This window comes from Crocuta crocuta, unplaced genomic scaffold (assembly GCF_008692635.1).
Source record: "Crocuta crocuta isolate KB4526 unplaced genomic scaffold, BGI_CrCroc_1.0 scaffold774, whole genome shotgun sequence".
NCBI lineage: Eukaryota > Metazoa > Chordata > Mammalia > Carnivora > Hyaenidae > Crocuta > Crocuta crocuta.
In genome coordinates, this window is record NW_027529168.1 from 99,712 (window position 1) to 120,206 (window position 20,495).

Here is a 20,495-nt window from a genome sequence, read left to right on the forward strand (position 1 = left end):
TAAAATACACCCAGATTTTAGAGGAAGATTAAAACTATTCTTACATGCAGATGATGTAATCCTCTGCATAGAGAATTCTAAGTAATGAATCAAAAAACTCTAGAATTAGTGAAGTTGCATGATAAAGTTTATCATACAAAACATGATTAGTGCAGTAGCAACAATTTTGTAAATTGTCAGTTGAAATTGAAAAATACCACTTAAAATATTATGAGTATATTAAATAAAGACTACCTTAACAAATTATGTTCAAAAATTATAAGTTGAAAATTTCAAAATACAGAAAGTAAAATGACTTAAATAAATGGAGAGACATGCCATGATCATGTTTTGGAATACTCAATATTCAGATATCAGTTCTTTCAACTCAATCTATGGAGTCCATTTAAAAAAATGATTAAAATTCCTAGAAATTGTTTTGTAGAGACTGACAGATTCTAAAAAATATATGGAAAGTCAAAGACTTAGACTATCCAGGATAATTTTGAAAATTATTAACAAGCATGAAAGAGATACAGTATTTTATTCAAGACTTAATAGATTGCTACCATTTTCTAGACATCATAGCTTAAGAATAAATGAATATTAGGTAATTGGAACAGGATAGAGAATCTCAAAATATACTCTAACATGTATAGTCATTTGAACTTTTTTTAACTGCAAGATATTTTATTTGTAGGAAAAAAAGACACTCCTTTTTTGTTTGTTTGTTTTTAATGTTTTATTTATTTATTTTGAGATAGAGAGGCAGGGAGAGAAGGAGAGAGAGAATCCCAAACAGTTCCACACTGTCAGCGCTGCACCTGATGTAGGACTCGATCCTACGAACCATGGGATCCTGACCTGTTCCTATATTGAGTCAGTTGCTAAACTGAATGAGCCATCCAGGTGCCCCCAAAAGACAACCCACCCCACACCCCAATCTGAAAGATCTGTGTAAATCAGCAAGAGAATTGTACTTCACTGATGGCAACCACCCCAGCTAACTCTTGTTTGGGAAGACACCAAGCATGGCTGGTAGGTTCTAGAAGATGCACTGCTCCAAGAAAGGCCATCCTCCCCCACTGCCCAGGATGGAGAGGGAGGACCTTGGTCCTGCAAGGGATCTACCAGCTTCTGTTTCCAGATATGTGCCCAAACCCACTATGGAGAGACCTAGAGTGTCAGGAATTTTGTTCCTGCTATCCAGCACATGTGTGGTTGAGGCCATGTCAAATTCCTGCACCAGGTCCCCACTGAATGACACAAAATCGCATCTGAGATGGCTGAAGTCTGCTGTGGAGGGTGGCAGATAGAGTCATCCCTAGTAAAAATGTCCACAAGCACCTCTGCTCATCACAGGGTCCCCTTAGGAGCCTTCTGCTTCTCTCCCGCTTTCACAGGGGAAGGCTTCCATATCAGCTTGTTGCCGCCTTTGCTGTTGGGGCTACTCAACCTCCCTCTTGTCTTCTTGGCATTGGTAGAAGGCTGCTTTGGGGAGGCCATGGAGGCCTTGCAACGTACCCTCATTCTCTCCACTGTTGCCCCCTATAGAGGAACTCTCCTCCTCTCCAGCTGCCACAGCGAAGTCTACTCTCTCTTTAGACAGCTGGGGCCAGTTAGTGGATCTGGTGCAGTGACGGAATCTGATGGAGATCTCCACAGCTGTGTGAGCCTCAGATTTGGAGAACTCAGCCCCTGCCATCTTCCACTCAGCAGCTTTCTTTGGGTCTGGGACAATGGAGTCAAGGTAGTCGATCTTGTTGATTTTCAGCCAGTTAGGTGTCTTTGCCAGGCTGTTTGCTGATCTTCACCATATCCAGTTCCTTCTGCAGGTAGACAAGCATCACATCATCATGGCCTACTGCACACTTGGGGACTGTGCACCACTTCTGGCTGCTTGGGTCATAGCAGCCCATGAGAAACATGGACATCATGCCACCTTTGCTCCCAGGCCCATAGAAGGCCCCAAGGACCAGCAGGTCTCCTGTGTCAGCTCTGGCCTACTTGTTCAAATAGTCTTTCTTTACTTTCAGCCAGTGCCACTTCCCAGCTCATGTGTGCCTTTCATATCCTTCAGTACCAGCCCTTCCAACCCCTCTGACATCACTCAATTTATTATGTTGGCCAAATATGAAGCTTTAGTGACTTTCTTCATTTATGAGAACATGATCTGGTTGGGAATTTCAACCATGTTATCATGAAGAAACTTCTGCTGCTCACACAGAGGCCTGTCCATCAAGTTGACATTGAGGTAGGTAAAATAAAAAACAAACAGGCAGACATTTGTGTCTTGGAAGGCAGCTTTCTTATGTACTCCCAAAATCCCAAATGGCAGAAGTTTGGCTGTCTTAGTGTTGATCAGGAGTATCTTAGAGTCTAGGATCATGTTGCGGCTCCCAGGGAAAGCCTAGTGGATGCAGTCCTTAAGGTGAGCCACTTTATAAGGCAGGACAGGCTTCAATCTGCAACTGAGGTAGCTGAAGTAATCCCCATTCTTATGCATCTGGACTCACTCCCCATCATACTTAACTTTAGAGAACATGCCATTAGAACACATCTTCATCACACACTTGACGGACTTGCAGGCCTCAGCTGGCATGGGCTGCACTGGCATCATCAGTGACGGCTGGATGCTCAGAGCTTATCTCTGGCCTGGTTCCTTCTCCACCTCCTGCTCATTGCAGACAACCTGCTCCACCACGTCCTGCAGGTTGTGTGAGGCTTTATAGGCATTGGAGTCAAGGGCATCGAACACATGTTTTGCACCCAAGTTCATCCTTGGATTATGTTTGATCAACTTGATGATGCATTTATGGTCATTAACTGGCTGTATACCTGGAGGCAGTGTCCTGCAGGGCCTGTGGCTGCTCATTCTCCATGGTGAGCCTGGAGAGCTGAAGGAGGAAGTTGTCCACCTCTTAAATGTTAAGAAGGCTCTTAGTAGCTGGAAGGAAAGACTTGCTCTGCTCAAAGACTCTGGTTTGTTGTCTCTGATACATCACCTGCTTTAGGTCTCATGCCATATCATTTGGGGCACAGTTCAGCTTTTCAGCTGAAAAGCTTTACAATCTGCTTATTATTTAAGTTGTAAATATTCCTAATAGTACCTTGCAGCAGAAGCTTCATTGTTAGGTACACGTCACTTGTGGAAACCATCTCCTGCCAAACCTTTCCAAAGGAAGCTGTAGGTGATCTGGGTCATCATATTATAGCTAGGATTTTCAGCCATGATGGTGCACAACTTCCAAAGCTCACCTAGAAGATCATCCTTGTGCTTGGGGTCATATTTGCTTGAGGATTCACTTGCCTTAGGGGTCAAGCTCAAGTGGGCTTCCCCAGAGTTGTGGGGCTTGGCTGAAAAACCAGAAGATTTCTGGGGATTAATATTGGTGATAAATGAGACACCTTTCATTGGAGATGTCACCTGGCCAGTGGCTGTCCCCTTAGCCCTGGACAACAGCTTTCTTTGGTGTGTTTGTTGCCTTAGAAGACAGATCCGCAATGTGCTGACTTATCTGTTCCTTCTCATTAACTTCTACCTTCTCCCCGCCTTCCAGCTTGTAAGGTCCTCAGTACTCTTTGTGGTGGCCTGGGCCCAGTCCAGTTTCTCTAGCATGCATTTAATCTAATAATCCCACTTTGTCATATTCCTCCTGGACTCTGAGAAAGGATTGGACACCACTCTGCTGGTCCAGCATACACTCTTCACAATCTTTTCCTTCCATACACTGAACCATTGTTCAACCATCTCATAGGGGCTACTGCAGAGTCCCTCATGCAACTTTGGCAAGAAAATAAGGCAAGTGGCATGTGGTCTTAGGTTACCTTCCTGGAATGACAGAACAGGCTTTAGTCTCTGCCCACAAAACAGATTTGTTTCTGACCAATGGCTCAATTGTCTTATGTCAGGCCAGTGATGTTGTTCTTGGAATAGGCACAGTTCTTTTCAGCTGAGTGCAGGGAGCTTTGGTGGGATCAGGACCCTGAAAGCCACAATCCTACATCCCAAGGGATGATTGGGAAAATTAAAATAAGTCCATGGTTGGGCTGGAGGGGGGTGGTTCTGAACTCTCTGCCCATTGATTCATTTAATTGGGTTAATTAAGGCAGTTCAGTGAGGAAAAGACAATTTTTCAAGAAACGATGCTGGATATACAAATGCAGAAAAAAAACCTGTTTACCCACACTAAATGTATTAATGTGGATCATAGATCTAAATGTAAGATCTAAAATGACATTGAGTGGGGCACCTGGGTGGCTCAGTTGGTTAAGCGTCCGACTTCAGCTCAGGTCATCATCTCATGGTTCGTGGGTTTGAGCCCTGTGTCAGGCTCTGTGCTGACTGCCAGTTCAGAACCTGGAGCCTGTTTCAGATTCTGTGTCATCCTCTTTCTCTGACCCTCCCCTGTTCACACTGTCTCTCTCTCTCTCTCTCTCAGAAATAAATTAAAAAACAGTAAAAAAATTAAAATGACATTGAGTTTGGTGAAGATTTTTAGGTGAGAACTAAAAAGAATGTGCTATAAAAAAATCTATTTTCATTAAAATAAAATAATGCTTTTCAAAAGAAATTTAAGAAATCAAAAAGAACAACCATAGACTGTGAGAATATATTTACAAAACTTATATCTAAAAATGGACTTGTGTCTAGAATACATGAAGCACACTTACAACCCAGTAATAGTAAGACAAACAACAAAATGGGCAAAATATTTGAATAAACATATAAACTAAATATATAGATAGAAATTAAGTACATGAGAAGATCATTAGTCATTAGGGTAATGCAAATTAAAATCACAATGAGATAATTCTATATACCCTGTAAAATAGATAAAATTGAAGAGGTTGTTCCTACCAAGATTTAGCAGGGAATCAGAGTAACAGTAATTCTCATGTAGTGCTTGTGGACATATTAAACAATACTACTTGGGAAAACAGTCTGGCATTTTCATAAAAATTTAAACACAAATTTACCATATGAAACAGCCATTCCATGCCAAGGTATTTAGCTAAGAGAAATAGCCAACACACCAGTCTTTCTAGTTGATTTTATCTGTATTATACAGAAATTGAAGACAATCCAAAATCCTTCAATATTGAATGGATTAACAAACTTCTATAATCTGTACAATAATAAGCAATAAGAACAAACTATTGACACATGCCTCAAAATAGATGCATTCCAAAAGAAGTATGTTCAGTGAAAGAAACTAAGCCCAAAAAAGTATAACATGCTCTCAGTTTTAAATCATAGAAAATTTTAGAAATAAACAATAATATAGATTGATGGGACACATACCACTGGTTGTCTGAGAGATTAAGCAATAGGAAGAAAGAGTACGGATGCATTACAAAAGAGCATGACACAAGTGTCCAATATCTTAATTAGGCTTATTGTTTCACAGGTGTATAAGTATGTCAGAATACATCATACCATTACCGTAAAATATGTCCACCTTATTTCACATCAAGCATATCTCAATAAATCTATAAATTATAATAGCACAGTAAACCCAAAACAAATATTACAAAAGAAAGAATAGAAGTAAGAGTAAGGATTGTTGAATAGAAAACATTAACAAGAAAAAAAAAACACAAAACCACACATAAGAATTAATCAACCAGCATCAAAGACTTGTTATTTAAAAAGACAAATGAAATAGTCATCCAGCAATATAATGAGGGGGAAAATAAACTACTTAATAATATGTATTAGGAATTAGAGTATAACAAGGTATACTAGAGAGGTATAAAATCATATGAATGATGTCAAGTCTTTAGTACTAATGTTTAAAACATGAATATTATGGACAATTCCCAGAAGAGTAAATTTTACCGATTTAGAAATCAGTTGAAACAGAAATAAACTTACAATCATTATTCATTTGTCAAAGTATATTAGCAACTTGGCTCCAGACTAACGCAATCTTACTGGCAAGTGTTTATCAAGCTTTTCATGAAATTATCACCTATATTATATTCACTTTCATACAGAAAAGCTACCTAGGAGACATTTTCAAATGTATTTTGAAAGCTAAGCAGAAGTTATATTAAAACTGAATGAAGACAATAGAAACATAGTGTTTTTCTCAGAAATGCAAGAACAATTTCATGTTATAAAACACTGATTAAAAGAAGAGAAATATTATTTTATCGGTAGATTCAAGGAAAAACATTCAACTTCATTTAACATTCGTTCATAATATAACATTCCGGCCAACTAAAAGTAGAAGAAAAGTCCTAATCTTCATAAAGCATTTCTATCAAAAACCTACAGGAAATATGCACAACTGAATACAGAAGCATTCTTTATAAAGGCAAAAATAATTTTAAAGATACCTGATATTACTTCTCTTCCTCAACACAGTATTATAAGTCCTAGTCTTTGTAATGAGACAAGAAATAACACATAAGAACAGTAAGGTTTTGAAAGGAAGAACTGCATTCTTATTTTTTAGAGACAATGTGACTAAGTACATAGACAATCCAAGATCTATTCCAGTCTATTAGAATAAATCAGAGAATTCAGCAAAATTGTTGGAAATTAATCAGTAGATAAAACAATCAATAGCTTTTTTATTGATCAATATATCAATAGAAATCTCTTAGTTGGAGTATCCCCTTGAAGCAGAATCTAAAACAAGAATTTAGCTGCAACCAATTAATTTTTTATATGAACTCAAGGAGCAGGAGTCAGGAAGCAGGAGAGTGAGCAGGGAGAGGAGAGAAAGGCAATACATTGGTGAATTATTGAGATCACTGCTGTGGACAATGTGTGTTTGATTTCACTGTGACATCTGAGAAGCATACAAAATTTCAGAATTACTGGTTGAAAGGAGAGAACCCTGGGTCATTTATCCATGGCTCCTGTTCTCCAGGTTCCAGTTTGCTCTTGATGGCATCAACTTCCCCAAACTTGTCTCCTGTGTGTGGTATGTGCCTAGTGGACTTCTGTGGATTCAGAGAAGGCCCTAAAAGGCTTTCACATGGAATTGTCTGTCACAACTAAGTCTGAAATCAGAGGTGACTGGAGGGGATGCAACATAAGACTCCAAAGGCATCAGTGATAACCAAGGAGATAATATAAGTTTCCCAAGATATTTGCAATCACAATAGCAAATATATGTTTGTTTGTCTGTCTGTGTCTATCTATCTAAGAATAAGCCCAATAAAAGACTTGTGAAATCATTGGAGAGAAAATGGAAAGGTGTCATGGTCATAGATGGGAAGACTCGATATTATAAAGACATCATTTAACTTCAAATTTAACAATAAATTCAAAGTTTAAAAAGCAACACTACAGTGCTCTTTGTGGGACATGACAGCATACATGCATATAGAAGCAAAAGTAATGGAAGCAAATGGGACCGGGATTAGCCAAGATAATTGAATGAGAATCAGGAAGGAGGACGTGCCCTCTGCCAGATTAAGACTTGTTACAAAGCTGGATAAACATTTAAAAAGTGTTTTTGATGCAGGGAGAGGGCAAAACAGAGTTTAAGGGCAAACTGGGAGATTTACTCACAACCCACTTAACTGATAAAGCATTACTGTTTGTACATGTAAAAGACAATTAATAAATAAGTAAAAAAACAGCCCAATTTCAAAATGGGTAAAGGACATGAGCCAGAAATCCACTGAATAGGAATCCCAAATATACAATAAAGTATGAAAACAAATCACTAGTAATCAGGGAAATAAAAACTAAATAAAAATTATATACAATTTCACATTTATCAGAATGGGAAAAAAATTCCTAGAATAATGACTACTAGTAAGAAAATGGTAAAGGAGAATTTTTGTGCATCCCTTCAAGTGAATTGCTTCAAGTGAATCCAATGTACAAAGTCTTTGTGGATCAATTTTTCTTTATCAAAGGTAGCTGATGGTGACTTATTCACTGAAATATATCTCAGTGATCTTCATTCCTCTAACTTTAGTACCTGTATCAATATCTAGTATATATTAGGCTTTATATGACTACCTATTGTATAATTAGTAACCTTTTTAAAAGTANATTTGTAAAAAAATAAAATAAAATATCTTATTAAAAAAATAAAAAAATAAAAGTACTCTTTTGCCATATAACTAACCATCTCCAATCTTAGTGGTTTAAAACAGCTTACTGCTCACAGGTCTGTCGTCCATCAGCCTGGGTTAGGAAGGTTCATCTCTGCTTACTTATAATGCTATCTAAGCCCAGTTTTAAGTCTTGACTGGTATATGTGGGGCGTCTCTCCTCAGACTTTTTATCATCCTACAGATTAGCCTGAACTTTTTCACATGGTGGCAAAAGAGTTTCCAGAATCAAGAGAGGGCAACTGGCAATGTGCAAGCAGGTTTTAATCCTCTTCTTTTATCACATTTGCTATTATCTTTTGAGAAATGTGAAGGATATGAGATTTTTTTTACTTACAAGTTAACAAATTAGCCTGTTACAGTTTTCTGAAAGCTGGCAAGAAGATACAAGTCTCTTGGTCTAGAGGCAAAGAATTCTGTTACAGCATAGTAAGTAGCATAAGCATCATATTTAATGAGCTTTTCTTGCCTCTCAAGTCATATGAGAGTGACACAGGGGTGGATGTTTCAAATGTAGTGGGTTTCAATCACAGCTGGGGAACTCTGAGCTTATAGAACCTAAATCTTTTATAACCTGTTATAAGCAAATTTGTCTTTGCCCCAGAGGAAGACATCACCTCTTTGATAAGGGATGATATATGATGTAGTATGTTAAGCAAATCTGTCCTTTGCTCTGCAGGGAGACACTATCTTTACTCCTAAGGCTATTTGCTATACATATACTTTCAACATCCTTGAAAAAATATGCTGGAACAAAAAGCCAGTGAATGCCTTGCTTATAAGATGTGTAGAAATGTGAAAGAACCATGGAGAATTACCTTCTAACAATGTCCTATCAGCCAATGTCCTGAAGAGTCATATGGACAAGTCTAAAGTAGTGTGAGAGGAGACAATCTAGTGTCATGGATATAGGACATCATGATTTATTAAGAACTATAACTGTAATGATCTATCATATCCCTCAATCCAGTGATTCACATCCAGCTATGAGATATTCTCACAAATGGAGACATTCTCATACAAGGAGACATGTACAAATAAATCTATTACAACATCTTTTTGTACAAGTAAAATATTGGATACTATTCAAAAGTTCAGCAGAAGGGGAATGGATATATAAATTGAGTTCTATTCAGGGGCACCTGGTTGGCTTAGTTGGTTAAATGCCTGACTTTGGCTCAGGTCATGATCTCGCCATTCGTGAGTTCAAGCCCCATGTTGGGCTCTGTGCTGACAGCTCACAACCTGGAGCCTGACTTGAATTCTGTGTCTCCCTCTTTCTTTGCCCCTCCCTCACTGGTTCTCTCTCTCTTCTCTCTCTCTCAAATAAATAAACATTAAACATTTTAATTGTGGTATATTCATATGAATAAATGACAATGATGATGAAAATAATAATGGATAAACTTTACTGAGGGTTAACTATCTGCATGGCATTGTTATAAATAATTTGTATGTATAATGTCAGCTCACAAAAGTTGTATGACATATCACACGCAGGCATTTTAACCAAGACTGGAGATCTACTGATAGTTGGTTTCAAACATGCTGTATCAAAACAGGCATTTAGAACAAAAACTTGAACGAAAAAATAAATTGTGATGGGACACAGAATGAATCCCCTTATATAAAATTTAAGGACATATAAAATGATGTTGTTCATTTTTTATTTTTTATGTCTTTTGTCCTTTTTTAAAATCTATGTGGAAGTTCCAAAATTATTTTGAGCTTTGCTTTGCTTCTCTTACTGGATCTACTGCCTCCTTCCACTATTAAAAATATGTGTTCTATTTGAAACTGGGGGTCTAATGCTGGAGCCAAGCATGATTGGCCAAGGAGAATGTTTTGCCAAACCTGCAGGTAGTTGGTTCTTCTGCAGAGTTCCTGTGGGCAGAAGACTCACACATACCTCTGCTGCCATTCTTAACTTCAACATTTATCCTTGATACAAACATACTAAATATTCTTTCCACTTTTGTCCTTTGACATTTTCTGTTATTTACATTATATTCACCAAACTTGAAGACTATTCCAGCCCTGTGAAAACCACTGCACATTCTTTATTCTTCTGCCTCTGATATTCTTACTGCCATTTATCAAAGATTCTCACAAAAAATCTGTTTTTAAACTTATTAATGTCCTAAAATTTGTAATGAAATTCAACAAAGATTTGTTGTACCACTTCGGTATTTTTGCCATAGGTCACCCAGGAATGAATAAGATAAGGTCCATGCCTTTGGAGAACTCACAGACTAGTGGGAGAGAAAAACCTATAAATACAGTAACCAAACCATGATGCAATATGTGCTAAGACAAATGTGTTTATAAACTACTTTGGGCTCACAGATAAGGGAGTGATTAATTTTACCTTCAAGTCTGAGGGAAAACCATAGAAATTAAATTACATTGAGTTGAAACTTGACAGATAAGTAAGGGATTCCACAAGAGAAAAAGTGAGCAGAGATATTCTGAGAAAGGTAAAGAGTACATACAAATGGCTGAAGCATGAAAGGATATGGGGAATATAGGATATTGTTGGTGAAATGTAAGTTATATGAAAAGACAGAGAGAGAGCCTAGGGGGTTTCAGAATGAAGGGATACATAAAGGCCTAGCTAAGGAGTTTGAAATTTAATATGCAAGCAATAGGGACTTTCGAAAGATTTAGAGTAGGAAAGTCTCATGGCCAGATTTTTTTTTAATTTAATTTAATTTAATTAATTATTTAGCTTTATTTTATTTTTTGATTTAATTTAATTTAATTTTTTTTTTTNTCATGGCCAGATTTTTGTTTTAAAAATATTTGGGTTTAGTCCATTAGACTATAGGCTTCATGAAAGTAGTAACCTTGTTTGTTTTATTCTTATATACCCAGTCTCCAGAATAATCCAAACATATAGTAGGCAGCTAGTAATATTTGTTAAATAAATGAGTAGCAGCTAAGAGTGGAGGTGGATATTTTAGATTAGATGTTTATACAGTCATCCAGGGAAGTCATGATAAGGGACTTAATTAACATGCTTTGTTTCAGTGTAATGTTTAATCACTCTCAAATTTGGGTGACCAAATAATTTATTGCCCAAGTTGGGAAACTTAAAACATAGGAGGATGCATTTAAAAGTATTCTGGAGATAACAGGTGAAAACTGGACAATGTAGTGGGTATATCCCAAGCTCATATCATATTATCAGGGTCTCAGCCTCAGGCTAGCACTCAGCATCAGGGATGGAGAAAAGACACCTCTGAATAGGTGGGGGCTAGGAAAGACAAGTCCCCATACTAATGTGCTTGTCCTCATGGGGTGTGTGGTTGACACAGTGTGCTTTGTAGTTATTACCTATGTTTAGAGTTATTAAAGGTTCGTGAAATATAGTTGGTACCTTGATATCATTTGGGGCAAATAGGTAAGATAGCAAAGATAATATGCAATGGGTAGGGCAGAACTCTGTCCCTGAGAGGTCAATCCTGGGACAAGAAGTGAGCACACTGAGGGAGGGCATTGGAGGGTGCCTGGGTGGCTCAGTTGGTTGAGCATCCAACTCTTGATCGCAGCTCAGGTCATGATCCTAGGGTTGTGGGATTGAGCCCTGTGTCAGACTCTGTGCTGGGTGTGGAGCTTGCTTGGTATTCTCTCTCTCTCTTTCTCTCTCTCTCTCTGCCCCTGTCCCCTGCTCGTGTGTGCATGCTCTCTTTCTCTCAAATAAAATANCCGACAGCCTTTTTACCAGTGGGTGCTAAGGCAACCAGATGCCTGCAGCTCTTTGAGGAGGCAGATGAAGAGTAAGTCAGGGCTGTGAGCCATTAAAGAACCCTAAGGACAGGCATAGGTCTGTGTACTCAGAGCATATACACAGCAAGTGATGGATACGAGTTATTCCTTATGTTGTGTTTCTTTCATTATCCTTGAACCATGTGTAAAAATTTCTTAAAAATCACAGATTTTCTCTGCTTCTACCATGGGAATGTAGGGCAAAGCTGGGATAGAAAACACTGAGGGTTCAGGGGTATTGAGCCAGCAGCAGCTGCCTGGGGTAAGCCCCTCTGAAGAGGAAGAGGTGACTACAGCGGGATGAGCAGAGCTTGGGGATGAGAGGAACAGTGAGCCGAGCCAGACAGCTGGCAGGTGTATTGAGCAGCAATGGGGTTGGATTTGTCACATTCCCCAGAAACATTTTGGAAGGGAAACCTGATAAAAGGCAAAGCTTTGCAAAGTCAAGTAGACTGATGTTCTACATATTGAATTTTATAGCCTGAGGCTGCTAAGGCAAAGATATTTGGGTTGAAAAAATGTGTTTGTGTATTAATGATATTTTGCTAATCCTAGAAACCTAAGAGGTTTTCTTCTGTCTTGCCTTATTTTCTTCCTGTTGCCCAAATGGCCAACAACAACAAAAGTGGTCATACTTTTACTTTTCTTTTCCATTTCACTTTCCCCATTTTTTTCTCTTTCTCCTTTCCCCTTTCCCCATCATAGTTCATCAGTCTTTTCCTGGACCTCCATTTTAAGTGTCCACTTACTGGTGATACTTCTGAACCAAGGTGAAGAAGGAAACATTCTGGGCTTAGCGTACTCCAATCATGCCGTTTTCCTGCTTCCTGCCATCGTTTTTGTTGTTTTCTCACTTACCAGTTTGCATGTGGCTAGTGTGGTATATTCTCATAGCCCTCTTATTATTTTGTTCTTCTTGCTTCAGCTGCTATACCATCTTACAGAGCTCACTTTCTTCCTTACCTCAAGTCTGCATGAGCCACTTCCCACCAGAAGTCAACAATTCACTCAACCACTCACACACAGATACACAAACATAACGTTTGTTTACCTGACCATCCTTAAGGAGAAGAAGTAAAAGATTTTATTTTATTATTTTGATAGTAAAGAAACTTAAGTCCAGAAAGTCTTGATGAAAACCAGCCAGCTATAATGATAGAAGCACATTACAATAAGTCCATTACAGAAAAATCTACCTACATCTGTTAAAAATCACTGAAGCTGGGACCTCTCAGTCAGTCAGTGGCATCCAAAGCAATTTCAAGAGACAGAACTTACCAAACCACCCAATGAAAGAATGTGAAGTATGAGTCCATGGTAACCATAGGCTACATAGGCAGTGCTGTTCTTCCAACCTCTCTAGACAGCCTGGACACACAGCAGCACTGTTGCTGTCATTAAGAGTCACCACGATGGCAGGCTCTACTGCTAATTTAACCAGCTGCCAAGTTAAATAGTGAGGTTTGGTAAATGGTTGGAACTGATACTATTTAAAAGGAAGAAAACGGAAATATAATATGAGATTTGCATTGGTTTTAAGCAGCATTAGCTTAATTTGTAAGAAATGTAAATATGACCCTTTGGAAATGTCAGGTGCCCACGTTAGTGACTCTAGCATTTGTGTAAGACAGAACACACAGAAGCCTAGTGCTCATATTTTAGAATTTAAGAGCCATAGTCATGGTCCTTTAACAACTCTGCAGCACTTTTACAAATGTCTCATTAACAATGTTTCCATATCATAAAGCCAGATGGGAGAGGCCATCTTTTATTTATCAGTCTCAAAATAAAATGTTATCATCTCTGGGATTTGAAACGGATTTTGGTGGCTTCAATTTTCTTCCTCATCTTCTCATCCCCACTACTCCCAACCCAGCCAACTTTTTGTTGTTCTGAATTGCTCTGCTCCAATGGGAAAGCCACCTAATTAAGCTGGTCCTGCTATTCATCCTGCCTCTATCAACCATCCAGCTAATTTCAGCCATTGGTTTCCACACTTGGCTGAGCCTGAAGATTATCCAGGGGATCTTGTTTAAAATGCAGATTCTTGGGCCCCACTCCACAACTCCAAATTATAATTTCTAGTCATGTGCCTTGAAAGCCTATATTTTAGGAGTCCTCCAATGATTGCTATGTAGCAAACACAGTTCCCTGTGTTTGCAAACTACTGAGATTTGAAACTTCTCAATATGATCATCTCAAACTGGGATGTAGAGGGTGTCCCTATGGATAGCTCTGAGGTTGCCAGCAGGCCAAAGAACAACAAGGGGTCATGGCAAAAGCACATATCTCCTACAGATGCTAGGGAAGTTTCAGGGTCTTATGGAGACCATGGGTAGAGTTACAAATATGAAGAAGAATAAATTTATTCTGGAATCTCTTTGGGAAATCCATTTTTTGTCTGCAGGTGGCTTCACTGACCAGTGAAGAGATTAGCAAATATTCCAGGCTGGTGGAAGCAATAGAAGAGGTGTTTGGTGCTATGTGCTTTAAGATAGAGTTAGAAAATACATTGGTGCCAAATTGAATGTCTGCTGAGTAACATGAACTTTCTGTTTTGAACAAGAAAACATTCATGTATACATCTATTAAATACTATTCTTTATAATGTAGTAAGTGGGGAATTTTCAAGAAAAGGCATGATACCATCAGATATATGCTTTAAAATGATATCCTGATAGCATGAGTGGGATGGAATCAATTGGAAGGAGGAAAATTAGAAGTAGGGAGATCTGTTAGTAGCCATACATTTCATGGTGTAAAATGAAGCTTAAGCAGTGGCCATCAGAATATAGAATTAGGAATCGATTATAAAGTCATTTCATGGGTAGGACTGGCAGAACTTTTCTAACTGACTACATAGAGAGACTGGTCAGAAAGGAGGAATTAAAGATGACTCAGATGTTGATTTTTTAACTTGAGTGCTGGGGAAATGTTCATGCTCTGGAGACAGAAAACACATTGAGTAGGCTTTTCCCTCCTGAATTGAATGTGTACGGGACATGGAGCTGAGCCTGTTCTGTGAGGAGTTCAACAGGGTGATTGGGACTCGAGTTCAGGAGGGAGGAAGTAGAGATGAAGGATTCAGATTGGCCGTTTGGGGGTAATTGGACCCTGGGGGGAGTGGGTAAGATGGTTCAGAGAGAGTGTTTCAAGGTTGGAAAGAGAGGCACAAAGGAAAAGGGGGAAGTATAGGTCAAGTGTCCATCCAAAAGAAAAAGAATTCTAAGGAAGTGTCAGAACACTCAGTTCCTAGTGGAGTGGGAGCTGGTGGCTCATGTAATGCTGGCATGGAGTTTATGCATGCTGGTGGTTGAGATGAGGTGGAGGGGGGGAAGCACCCAGATAAGGATTTCTCTTATACTAGCTTTAAGCCATGAAAGATACCAAGTTAGGGCAGTGGGCAGAGCCAAAAGCTGAGGAGGAAACTAAATCCAATAAATCTAAAAGAGGAGTCGCCAACTATGAAAACTTTGGTACCAGGGTACAGAGTCAGGACCCAAGGTCCACTGAGAACTAGCAATAGACCTGGAATTCGGATTTAAAGACACCTGACTAAACACTGTGCCCTGTGACTTTCTTAAATGGGCCTGCTGCAGCATGTTGTATGGGCAAACTATCCAAATGCAAAAGTCAAGGGATAGATAATAAAAAATAGGAAATGTTTCAGACTTCCTTATATTAATTTCTGAAACCTCATTACTGTGCTTGGCACACAGTAGGTTATCGATAAAGATCTGATGAAGGAAATTTAAGGCAGCAGGTAACTTCTGGGGATAAACTAAATTCCTAGGAATCCTGAAGATGAGCGTCCACTCAAACAGTTCTGTTGATCAAGCCTGAGGATACCTTTCTGTCTAAAATGTCAAGAGGCAGTGCATTCACCAGAGAAAGCATCCTGGTCACTTTTGCAACCCTCCATGGAATGGAAAACTTCCCTTCCTCATGCCCTCAAGGACCAGAAGAGACAGTCCTCTTTTTTCCTTATGAGATTGGAGAGCTGATAAAGAATAATGAACCCTATCAGAATCCATAATTATCTCACACGATTTTAGTTTTATAAACTTGTAGTGCTATAATTTTCTGTCTTTCCTTGAACCATTGTTTTGAAAGACTGCAGTGTGTTCTTTATTTTCCCTGCACCAGGACTGCCGTCACCCAGCATATCACATCCACTATATCATATTAATGGCTGCCAGCTCAACAGTTTGATACTCAATCCCATATATCAACCTCTGATATAATCCATTGCCATACAGTATATTTCATTTGCATTTATCTTTTCCATATACAGCACTGTCTTTTATCACTCCTTCAGCGGCCCCCTCTTCCACCCCCACCCCTGTTTATTCTCACTGGCACACATCTATACATTCTTCCTGGCTGTGTTATTAATAATCCCTACAAAGACCTTTCTCCCCCTTTTACCTTTTCCCCTCTCAGTAACTGACAGCTCCTTACAATTTGGCCTTTTAATGCAGTAGAATCAGGCCTGAATGAGGATGTTTCTTTGTTATTTTCACAGACATTAGCATAGCTGCCTGAGCTGGGACTCAGGCACTTTCTCTAGATATGATTTATGACATCAATCCAATTTATGGCCATTTAAAGGAATGCTGAACTGGCTGTAAATCAGCAAAAGCACATAAAATACTCATGAGAACTGCTGGAATCCATCTGCATCAGCCTCCATCACCTGTAACAGCAGCCAATCGGCAGCAAAGGGATGGAGCTATCATGTGGGCAGAGGGAAGCGATGGCAATGATAGGCTTGCATCAAGGAGAAACAACTCACCTGATCACAGTAACGGACCAGACATGAATTTCAGGTGGGTAAGAACAGTCTCTAGAGGCAGAGCATGGGGGTGAAATTTGGGGCTGGTAGCTCAGAGATGCACAGTAAGGAGATGTTGCAAAGGAAGGCGAAAATAACACTTTGTAGTGGTTTACCGTTTACGAAGTGACTTCATATGTAGTTTTTCATCTTAAGACTATTGGCAACCTTAATAATTGGGTTTTATTTTGCCTACTGTATCTCTGAGAAGAATCTAGGCTATAATTACCAAAGGATCAAATTAAGTCCATGTTTTCTGTAACATAGTTAAACAAACAAACAAAAAGAGTTTGTATTGTTGTAGTAAATTAATTAATTGAAGAAAGACATTACAATACTTTAAATATATTGCTAGGCACTGTGTGGCAGTTTTGCCACAGATGATTTGTTCTTTCTTTACATGTAAAGATGAATAAACCCCGGAGAGGTTTTGGCCACCCTAAGGCACTTGTCTTCCAGTGCATTCTTAAAAAAAGAAATCCCTCAATTAAAGATAGCTGTTCCTTCTTCAGCCCTTTGGCTCTTTGCTAGTACGTTCTGTCCAGCAATTCAGTCTTTCATTGTGTGTTATGTTGTGGTGATACACATGTGTGGATGGATACTATTTTGACCTTTTCATTTTTATTTCTTGCTCTCCATCCTTTCCATCTCTCTCTCTTTTCCCCATTTAAACAAGTAACTGAGTCCCTGTCTATTCCCATGGGGAATTGCATGGTAGAGAGGAAACTAGAAATAGACCCCAAAGATCTCCTAGCTTTTATTTAGCAAAGCTAAATAAGCTCGAAATGGGAGAAAATTTTCATGTAGAGCAGAGTATCTGGAGGAAGCAGAAGGGAGAGATGGACCAAGCCCATGCTGGTCCCCCTCTCATCTACAAAGAATTTTCTCTATGCTAAAAGAAGAAAATGGGACCTTGGAGTTACAGAGCCCTGGAGATCTGGGCCATGCTTCCTGGCAGTATTGCTTGGAGTTCACAAGAGTCCAAATGCTTGTATCACTTTAATTAAAAGTATTTTTAGGGGCGCCTGGGTGGCTCAGTTGGTTGAGCGTCCGACGTCGGCTCAGGTCATGATCTCACTGTCCGGTTCGTGGGTGTGAGCCCCGCGTCGGGGTCTGTGCTGACTGCCAGCTCAGAGCCTGGAGCCTGTTTCAGATTCTGTGTCTCCCTCTCTCTCTGACCTTCCCCTGCTGACTCTCTCTCTCTCAGAAATAAATAAAAACATTAAAAAAGATTAAAAAAATATTTTTGGTTATTTCTAAAAATCGTGTGTGTGTGCGTGTGTGTGTAGGCGTGCATCTGTGTGCATTATAGTTCAGTTTTCCTTCCTGATAAACTACGGTTCAGCTTTTTTTCCTCCCAAGTCCATTGATAGCATATTCCCTGGCACGTACATTTTTCTATACCTGGTCTTTCAGGAGGTTGTATATTTCCTAATGATTTTTCACTATTTCCCTCACCTGCTTCCCTCACCTCCCATAAATTATTTCCCTTGGACAAACTTTTCCCCAACTGTGCATAAGTTGAACCTTTCAGAGGAAAGATGCTATAAAACATCTAATCGATAAATAACCTTGTTCTCTTCATAGAGTAAAAGAGTCTATCAATCTTTACTCCTCCACATAAATGTGCATATCTTATACCTCAAATCCCATTATAACTATTTCCATGGAGGATTCCTTTTTGGTTGCAAAGGAGATTCTGTAATAAGAAGGTACCTTATTTACCAGAATTCTTCACCCTCTTTTTCAACTTTAATTAATTTTTTTAAATGTTTGTTTATTTTTTTGAAAGAGAGAGACAGAGCATGAGCCAGGAAGGGGCAGAGAGAGAAGGAGACACAGAATTTGAAGTAGGCTCCAGGCTCTGAGCTATCAGCACAGAACCTGATGTGGGGTTTGAACCCACAAGTTGTGGGGTCATAACCTGAACTGGAGTTGGACTCTTAAACGACTGTGCCACCCAGGTGCCCCTTCACCCTCCCCTTTTAAACTAGGTGGGAGAAATGAAGGCCAAAGCAGAAAAGGCTCTGCAAATCACAGGTGCTTAGTACCTGTGTAAGATGAGATCTGTATTCTGACCTTGGATGAGCCATCCCTGAACAGGCCTGTATTAACTTTCAAGCAGCATCCAGGACATGGACAGTAATCCCTAGAGGACTCAAGAGCCTTCCTCAACAAGATGTTAACACATTCAAAAAATGCAAATGAACTATGCCCGGCATTATGTAGTCATTACCCTTGATTAAATTTAATCACTATAACTTATGAAGGACGTGGAGTTGTTTGGGCCTGAATTGTAAAGAGTGGTCATTTATGTTTTATGATTTTGGTAGAAATTTGCCATTACACTATACAATTTTGGGAATGCTTGTGTGACTTAACAATTTCTATCACCTTATCCTATTATTTGTCAGTGGACTGAACTTCCCTTCAGGGTGGTAGCCTGGAGATACCAGAAGAGGCATTGTTGGGGGAACCACAAGTTAGAAATCACATGGAAACTAGATTTCAGTGAGAGAAGATTCTGTAAGACAGTGGCAGGGATCGAGGCTGGGGGGCCTGTGACAAGGTACAAAGGTGTGCTATATGTGAGTTCAGCTCCGTTAAGGTACAATAGCAAATCACATGTATTTGCATAGGAATCCAATGGCTTCAGCCCCCTGTAAGCTGTTTGATCCTAGTCAAATTTATTAACCTCTCTCTGCCTTAGTTTCTTTATCTATAAAATAAGGATAGCAATAGTTGATTTCAAGATTAACTGAGGTATTTCATGTGCAGTGCTTAGAATCATTTGCAGCACATAGTAAGCACTGAATAGTGTTACCTATTAGTACTGTTGTTACTATTATTGTTATTGTGACTCATTTTTGTTACTTCTTCTTACTAAAGCCAATCTAACTAAATTATATTACCGTGATTTATTTGGCCCCCAGCTCCTTTATATTATTTCTAAATTGTTATGTTATCACCACTTCCTTCTCTGACAACTTCTATAATCCACATATGTTGCAATTTAACATTGCATATGTTCTCACCCAATGCCTATACATTGCATCAATTCCATCCAAGCTCCATAAATCCTCTTCAGTGAACAGCATAGATTCCTATGTCTTGCCCATCTGGTTTTCCATACAGTCTTTCCAACTTTTTGGTTATTTATCTACTGGAATTTATATCTTATCTACTCAAAAAAAAAAAAGGATTCAAGGCAGTAAACATTAGTATCAGAAAGCTAGCAACACTTTCAAGAGGAGCTAAATTGCCATATTAAAGATTTAGATTGTATGTGAAATTCTTTTCCTGAGAGCAAGAGTTATTGAATGCTAGAGAGTGTTGCCAGATTGCTGCAACTAAAATATCAAAGCTTTAGGCTCATATATTTGTATCCAAGTGGTACGTGAGCATTGGGAAGAAGCTCAGGCCTACAGTGAGCAAGCTTCTTTACTGATCATATTGTATCAATTTTAATTGCCAGATTATTTTATTAAAACAAAAGCAACAAAACAGATTTGATAGAGAACTGGGTGGGGATGCTTGGATCTACCTTGGATTAAGGAGGCAGATAATAGAAATATTAAAATGGTGTGTATTTCCATTTAATTCTCCTTCTAATCCCACTTGCAAATTCCTGAGTTAATAAAATCAGTTCCCCCCCAATTCTCTAATAAAATACATGCTTAAAAATACAATTTTACAGGCCCCGCCCAAGATATTTTAAACTAGTATCTTCAAAATGCCCTATGGTGAAACTAGATGTTTAACATGCACCCATATGATTTTAATTTTCTTTTTCTTTTTTTTTTTTACAAATATTTTATTGTCAAATTAG

General features: G+C 38.8%; 1 pseudogene; it reads right to left on the reverse strand.

The window, feature by feature from the left end:
* Window positions 1-960: 960 nt before the first annotated feature.
* LOC144226107 (DNA ligase 3 pseudogene) overlaps window positions 961-20,495 on the reverse strand; it is a 36,602-nt pseudogene continuing 17,067 nt past the window's right edge.